Here is a 7,956-nt window from a genome sequence, read left to right as displayed (position 1 = left end):
TTTTCTTTAGGTGAATGGATCCACCTGCAGAGTGGTCCAATGACATTTTGGAAAACTCAGATAGACCATAATAGAATATATCTAATATGGTCCATTCTGAAAACATGTCAGATGGACACCTTTTGGTCAACTGCTTGTATCTTTCCCAAGCTTCATAGAGGGATTCACCATCTTTTTGTTTGAAGGTTTGAACATCCACTCTCAGCTTGCTCAGCTTTTGAGGAGGGAAGAATTTATCCAAGAAGGCTGTGACCAGCTTATCCCAGGAGTCCAGGCTATCTTTAGGTTGTGAGTCCAACCATGTTCTAGCTCTGTCTCTTACAGCAAAAGGGAAAAGCATGAGCCTGTAGACTTCAGGATCTACTCCATTTGTCTTAACAGTCTCACAAATCTGCAAGAACTCAGTTAAAAACTGGTAAGGATCTTCAGATGGAAGTCCATAAAACTTGCAGTTCTGTTGCATTAAAGCAACTAGTTGAGGTTTAAGCTCAAAATTGTTGGCTCCCAGGAATGGAGATGCTTCTTCCATCAAATTTGGACGTTGGTTTTGTGAAATCACCAAGCATTCTCCTTGCATTATTGTTGTTGGGTTCGGCTGCCATCTCCTTCTCTTGTTCAAAAATTTCAAAAAGGTTGCCTCTGGATTGTTGTTATTTAGCTTCTCTTAGTTTCCTCTTCAGAGTCCTTTCAGGTTCTGGATCAGCTTTAACAAGAGTACCTTTTTCCTTGTTCCTGCTCATATAGGGAAGAAGAGAACAAGAAAAGAAAGAGGAATCCTCTATGTCACAGTAAAGAGGATCCTTATTGTTAGTAGAAGAAGAAAGGGAAGAAGAGTGAAGAAGAATGGGTAAGGATAGATGTGGTGATCTGAGATGAAGAGAAGTGAAGAAAAGTGTTAGTGAATAAATAAATAAATAGAAGGGGAGGAGAGATAGAATTCGAAAATAATTTTGAAAAAGTAGTTAGTGATTTTCGAAAATTAAAGATAAGATATAATTAAAATTAAAATTTAAAACAATTAATTAATTAAAAAGAATTTTTGAAAAAGAGAGAGGCATTTTCGAAAATTAGAGAAGGATAGGTAGTTAGTTGGTTTTGAAAAAGATAAGAAACAAACAAAAAGTCAAATAGTTAGTTGAAAAAGATATTAAAATTAAATTTGAAAAGATAAGAAGATAAGTTAGACAAGATATTTTAAAATCAAATTTTGAAAAAGATAAGATTTTTAAATTTGAAAATTTGACTTGACTTGTAAGAAACAACTAAGTTTAAAATTTTTTGACTAAGTCAACTCAAATTTTCGAAAATTATAAGAAAATTAAGGAAAAGATATTTTTTTAATTTTTTGAATTTTTAATGATGAGAGAGAAAAACATAAAAATGACCCAAAACATGAAAATTTTGGATCAAAACACATGATGCATGCAAGAACACTATGAATGTCAAGATGAACATCAAGAACACTTTGAAGATCATGATGAACATCAAGAACATATTTTTGAAAAATTTTTGATGCAAAGAAAACATACAAGACACCAAACTTAGAAATCCTTAATGCATGGACACTATGAATGCAAGAATGCACATGAAAAACAATAAAAGACACAAAACAAAAAATCATCAAGATCAAACAAGAAGACTTACCAAGAACAACTTGAAGATCATGAAGAACACTATGAATGGATGAAATTTTCGAAAAAATAATGCATAAATTTTAAAAACATGCAATTGACACCAAACTTGAAAATTGACTCAAGACTCAAACAAGAACAAAAAATATTTTTGGTTTTTTTTTATGATTTTATGATTTTTTTGGTATTTTCTTTATTTATTTTCGAAAAAAAGGAAAAAAAATTTTTGAAAATTTTTTAAAAACAAAACAAAAAGAAAATTACCAAATCTGAGCAACAAGATGAATCGTTAGTTGTCCATACTCGAACAATCCCCGGCAACGGTGCCAAAAACTTGGTGGACGAAATTGTGATCATCAATGTTGTATTCTTTGCTGTTGTATGGAATAATTATAATGGCTCTTTGCAATGTGTAGACACAACTCCGTTCAACTAACCAGCAAGTGTACTGGGTCGTCCAAGTAATAAACCTTACGTGAGTAAGGGTCGATCCCACAAAGATTGTTGGTATGAAGCAAGCTATGGTCATCTTGTAAATCTCAGTCAGGCGGATAATAATTGATTATGGATTTTCGAATATTAATAAATAATAAACAGAAAATAAAAATAATTAAAATAGGATAGAAATACTTATGTAAATTAATGGTGGGAATTTCAGATAGGCGTATGGAGATATTGTCCCCTTTCTTTTTCTACTTTCCTACTTCTTCCTTCCAGTTCTTTCATTCCTTCCTATGGCAAGCTATATGTAGGGCATCACCGTTGTCAATGGCTACATCCCATCCTCTCAGTGAAAAAGGTCCAAATGCTTTGTCACAGTACGGCTAATCATCTGTCGGTTCTCAATCAGGTTGGAATAGAATCCTTTGATTCTTTTGCGTCTGTCACTAACGCCCAGCCTTCAGGAGTTTGAAGCTCGTCACAGTCATTCAATCCCAGAATCCTACTCGGAATACCATAGACAAGGTTTAGACTTTCTGGATTCTCATGAATGCTACCATCAATCTAGCTTATACCACGAAGATTCTGTTTAAGGAATCTAAGAGATACGCGCCCGGCCTAAGGTAGGATGGAAGTGGTTGTCAATCACGCGCGTTCATAGGTGAGAATGATGATGAGTGTCACGGATCATCACATTCATCAAGTTGAAGTGCAACAAATATCTTAGAATAAGAATAATTCGAACTGGATAGAAAATAATAGTAATTGCATTGAAGCTTGAGGTACAACAGATCTCCACACCCTTAATCTATGGTGTGTAGAAACTCCACCGTTGAAAATACATAAGTGAAAGGTTCAGGCATGGCCGAATGGCCAGCCCCCCAAAACGTGATCAATAGTCTCCTCAGATGAAGAATAAAATAAAACTGAGACCAAAGATGTCTAATACAATAGTAAATTATCCTATTTATACTAGACTAGCTACTAGGGTTTACATGAGTAAGTAATTAATGCATAAATCCACTTCCGGGGCCCACTTGGCGTGTGTTTGGGCTAAGCTTGATCTATCCACGAGCTGAGACTTCTTTTTGAGTTGAACGCCAAGTTGTAACGTGTTTTGGGCGTTCAACTCCGGGTCGTGACGTGTTTCTGGCGTTTTACTCCAGACAGCAACATGGAACTGGCGTTGAGCACCAGTTTATGTCATCAATTCCTGAATAAAGTATGGACCATTATATATTGCCGGAAATCTCTGGATGTCTACTTTCCAACGCCGTTGAGAGCGCGCCATTTGGAGTTCTGTAGCTCCAAAAAATCTATTTCGAGTGCAGGGAGGTCAGATTCCAACAACATCAACAGTCCTTTGTCAGCCTCCTTATCAGAGTTTTGCTCAGGTCCCTCAATTTCAGCCAGAAATTACCTAAAATCACAGGAAAACACACAAACTCATAGTAAAGTCAAAAAATGTGAATTTAATATAAAAAATAATGAAAACATCCATAAAAGTAGCTTGAACTTACTAAAAACTACCTAAAAATAATGCCAAAAAGCGTATAAATTATCCGCTCATCAAACATGCATGCAATTAACCTACTACTATGCATCCTATTCTAAGGAAAAAAATTTGTGCTAGGGGAAAGAATTACCTCCGGAAGTCAAGTACTGACCGACCTCCCCATACTTAAGGCTTTGCACCGTCCTCGGTGCCATTTGTCAGGAACAAGGGTGGGCTGGTGGCCGTATCTCAACAGTCGAGACCGTCATGGCTCCTTATGCTGGTAAAGGAAGTGGAGTCCGGAGTGCCTGGGTCCGCGTCAGGTCTGTGGTTGCCTGTGAGTAGCTCCTTGAGGTATTTGAATCGGCGGTGGTTGCGGCGCTCTCGTAGCTTCGCTTTCTGGTCTTGCCGGTCCAACCTCTCCAGTATTTGATGCAGCAGCTGACTAGTAGAAGGTAGAATGTCTGCAGCATATTCTGCGGACTGGCTAGTAGTGGTTGGTGGTGGCCTGAGATATCTCCCGTTAGGGACGTATTAATCATCCCGTGGAAGTATAGCTTTAGTGTCCCCAGCTCTGTAGGAGACTCCGGTTGCTGAGACAAGATCTGAGACCAAGGCGGGGAAAGGTAGGTTGCCCGCAATTTGGACGTGTCCCATAGCATTCCGGATGTGTCTTGGTAGATTTAGAGGCTGGTCTGTGAGGATGCACCATAGTAGAACGGCCAAGTCTGCAGTGAAGGAGGACTCATGAGTGCTCGAAAAGACGTAATGGGACATAATCTGTGCCCATACGTGAGCCTCCAAGGTGAGTGCGGAAGCCGATATTCCCTTAGGATAGGAACGATGGCATCCAAAAATCCATCTGTTGCCAGGTTGTGCGATAACTGTGAGAACAGTGTCCCAGTCAAATTTGTACGTCTGGCGCTTGAGTGCGGCTTCTTGAAATGCGTCCAGTCCTTCTGGAGCAGAGGGAAGATCTAAGGCTCGTTGAATGGCCTCTTCTGTAATGGGGATTTGCTTCTAACGGACATAAACAGACTGCAGGGTCGGCAGGTGGAAATTGGAGCAGAACTCAACTACCCAAGAAAGATTAACCTGCCGTGGCTGTCTCTGTAGGAATCCCCAGTGTCTTTGTGCAATTCGCGGCTCAACAAATTCGGCAATACGAGGTGGAAGGATAAGAAGGTGTTTGTTGTTGTAATTCCGAGCTGCCAGAATGGGGAACATCTGCTCACAGTAGCGATTGGAAAATCGTGCAGTGTCCTTTGCTGGGAATGCTTTCTCCTTTTCATCGACCTTTATAATCCTTTTAATTCTTTTTGTTGAGGGCTTAACTGCAGTTGAAGATGGCTCTGCCACTAATGCTCTTTTTGTTCCTCTCCTTGCTGTGGATTTGGGAGTAGCTTTCTCCTTGCCTTTCTTGGTGGCCATCCTAAAAGGGAACGAGTAAAGACATGAGCGTTTCAAGGGTTATAGCAAGGAAAAGAATGGGAAAGGTGGTAATGAATGCATAGTAAGGAATAATGATGTTAGCACATGGTCATGACTACATGTGAAAAATCAACAACAGAAATATAGCAAGTGCATGTGATGACAGTTAAATGCAAGGTGTTTATTGGCATGTCGGCAAGGGCATGAGTATCATAGATCAAGCGTTCAATGTCCAAGTTAGATTACCACGTCTTCCAAAAAAACAATATTCTTGTAATAACAATTATATAAAAATTAATAAAATAGAAAACGTGTTTTGTGAAAAGTAAGCATTTAGAGTAGTAGATTAAAAGAAATCTAAAAATAGTGCACAATGCCATGTGGGTGTTTTCACAAACACATAGCATGCATGTTAAATAAGGTATGGAAAATATTAACTTGAACATGCAAGTAACCCTATAAAAATAAAAAAGAAAAAGAAAACATGGATAGGGAAAGTAGAAGAGAAAGAAAAATAAAACATGAAAATAAGAAGAAGAATGAAAAAGTAGGGAGGGGAGAAGAGAAGAAAAACCTTGATAATGGTGGTGAAAAAGAGGGAGTAGAAGGGAGGAAGAAGGGAGAAGGAAGAAGGGGGAAAGTAGGATTGGGGTAAGAAAAGATAAGATAATCTGGCAAATTTGAATGAGTTGGGCGGCGCAAGCGACGCGGACGCGTGGGACACACGGTCGCGCGGACAACCCTTGAAGGAAATGATGCGGACGCGTCGGTCACGCAGACGCGTGACATGATTTGCGCTAGTGGCGCGAGGGCAGCTTCGCGCTCGCACAACTCTCTCTGTGAAACATGTTTTGCCAAATTTTAGGGTGACGCGGTCGCGTGGATGGCTAAATTATGAAAACAGCGCGGACGCGTGGTGCACGTGTTCGCGTGGCAGGGCTTGTGCGGCTAGCACAGTTTCAGCAGAGCTCCAGCGCAACTCACTGCCATACACCCTTTTACGTCGAATTGCAGAGCCACACGTTCACGTGGTTGATGCGGAGACGTGGGGAGGCCATTTGACAAATGACGTGATTGCGTCATCCACGTGGTCGCGTGGGTCAAATGGTGCCAGGGGCATGCCTCCAGCCACACTCCTGCGTAACTCTCTGTTTCTTTTCTTTAATGTTGCGAAGGCACTACGACGCGAGCGCGTCAACGACGCTGGCGCGTTGCATGCCTGAATCCCCTTTTTTTATGTGCAATGTGCAATATGCGGATGAGATGCAAAGTATAGGAATTAGTACTGAGAAGAGTTATTGACGAAGGAAAGTAAGGAGAGGGGAGGGAACGATCATACCATGGTGGGTTGTCTCCCACCCAGCACTTTGCTTTAACGTCCTTAAGTTGGACGCTCCATTAGCTCAGTCTTCTGCTGTGGGCGGATCTTCCAAGAGGAAGATCTCTAGTTCCTCGTTTTTCACCATCTTTTTGCCATGGAATAACTTCAAGCAATGTCCATTGACTTTGATAAGTTCAGAGCTTGAAGGATGGCTCAAGTGAAAGACTCCGTATGGTTCCACCCGCTCTAATCGATAGGGACCATCCCATCTGGATCTCAACTTGCCTGACATGAGCCGCATTCTGGAGTTGTAAAGTAGGACTAAGTCCCCAGGTTGGAATTCTCTTCTCTTGATGTTCTTGTCATGCACAGCCTTCACTTTCTCTTTATACAGCCTAGAGTTTTCATAAGCTTCTAGGCGAAGGTTCTCTAATTCTTGCAGTTGCAACTTCCGTTCAGCTCTGGCTCTCTCATAGTCCATGTTGCATTCCTTTACCGCCCAGAAGGATTTGTGTTCCAACTCAACTGGGAGATGACAGGCCTTTCCATAAACCAAGCGGAAAGGACTCATCCCAATCGGTGTCTTGTATGCTGTCCGATACGCCCAAAGCACGTCTTGGATCCTGGTGCTCCAGTCCTTCCTATGTGGCTTGACTATCTTTTGCAGTATGTGCTTTATCTCTCTGTTAGACACCTCTGCTTGCCCATTAGTCTGGGGGTGATAGGCTGTTGATACCTTATGAATTATCCCATGCCTCTTTAGTAAACATGTTAGTCTCCTGTTACAAAAGTGAGTGCCTTGATCGCTCACGATTGCTCGTGGTGATCCAAAGCGACAAATAATATGGTTTCTAACAAAGGAAACAACAGTGTTAGCATCATCAGTACGGGTAGGAATTGCTTCCACCCATTTAAAAACATAGTCTACAGCTAACAATATATAAAGGTGGCCATTAGAATTTGGAAATGGACCCATGAAGTCAATGCCCCAAACATCAAAAATTTCATAGAAAAGCATAATTTGTTGAGGCATTTCATCCCTCTGGGATATATTACCAAGTCTTTGGCACGGAGGACAAGATTTACAAAGGTTAGCAGCATCTTTAAAAAGAGTAGGCCACCAGAATCCACAGTCTAAAATTTTTCTAGCAGTTCGTTGATGGCCAAAATGTCCTCCACTCTCAGATGAGTGGCAGGCCTCTAAAATGGACTGGAATTCTGATTGAGGTACACACCGTCTAATTACCTGGTCAGCACCACACCTTCATAGATATGGGTCATCCCATACATAGTATTTGGACTCGCTTTTCAGCTTATCTCTCTGATGCTTAGTGAAATCGGGACTAAAAGTGTGGCTAACTAGATAATTAGCTACAGGTGCATACCAAGGAACTACATCAGATACTGCCTGTAAGCTATCAAATGGGAAATTATCATTAATAGGAATTGAGTCATCTTTAATGTGCTTAAGGCGACTCAAGTGGTCAGCCACTAAATTTTGGTTACCACTCCTATCTTTAATTTCCAGATCAAATTCTTGCAGCAGTAGCATCCAACGTATTAGCCTTGGTTTAGACTCCTTTTTAGCTAATAAATATTTTAGAGCTGTATGGTCTGAGTACACTACTACATTAGTA

The 7,956-nt window shown here is 40.6% G+C and overlaps 1 non-coding gene across 1 annotated transcript; it reads left to right on the top strand.

Annotated features, from left to right (window-relative positions):
- The first annotated feature begins 104 nt into the window (after positions 1–104).
- LOC127746870 (small nucleolar RNA R71) lies at positions 105–208 on the top strand. The gene has a single exon (XR_008008682.1). It is a non-coding gene; the product is annotated as a small nucleolar RNA R71 (small nucleolar RNA).
- The last annotated feature ends 7,748 nt before the right edge of the window (positions 209–7,956 follow it).

Source organism: Arachis duranensis, chromosome 4 (genome assembly GCF_000817695.3).
Source record: "Arachis duranensis cultivar V14167 chromosome 4, aradu.V14167.gnm2.J7QH, whole genome shotgun sequence".
In the NCBI taxonomy this organism is placed as follows: domain Eukaryota; kingdom Viridiplantae; phylum Streptophyta; class Magnoliopsida; order Fabales; family Fabaceae; genus Arachis; species Arachis duranensis.
Note: the sequence above shows the minus strand (reverse complement) of the source record. Positions and strands in the feature narration are given on the sequence as shown.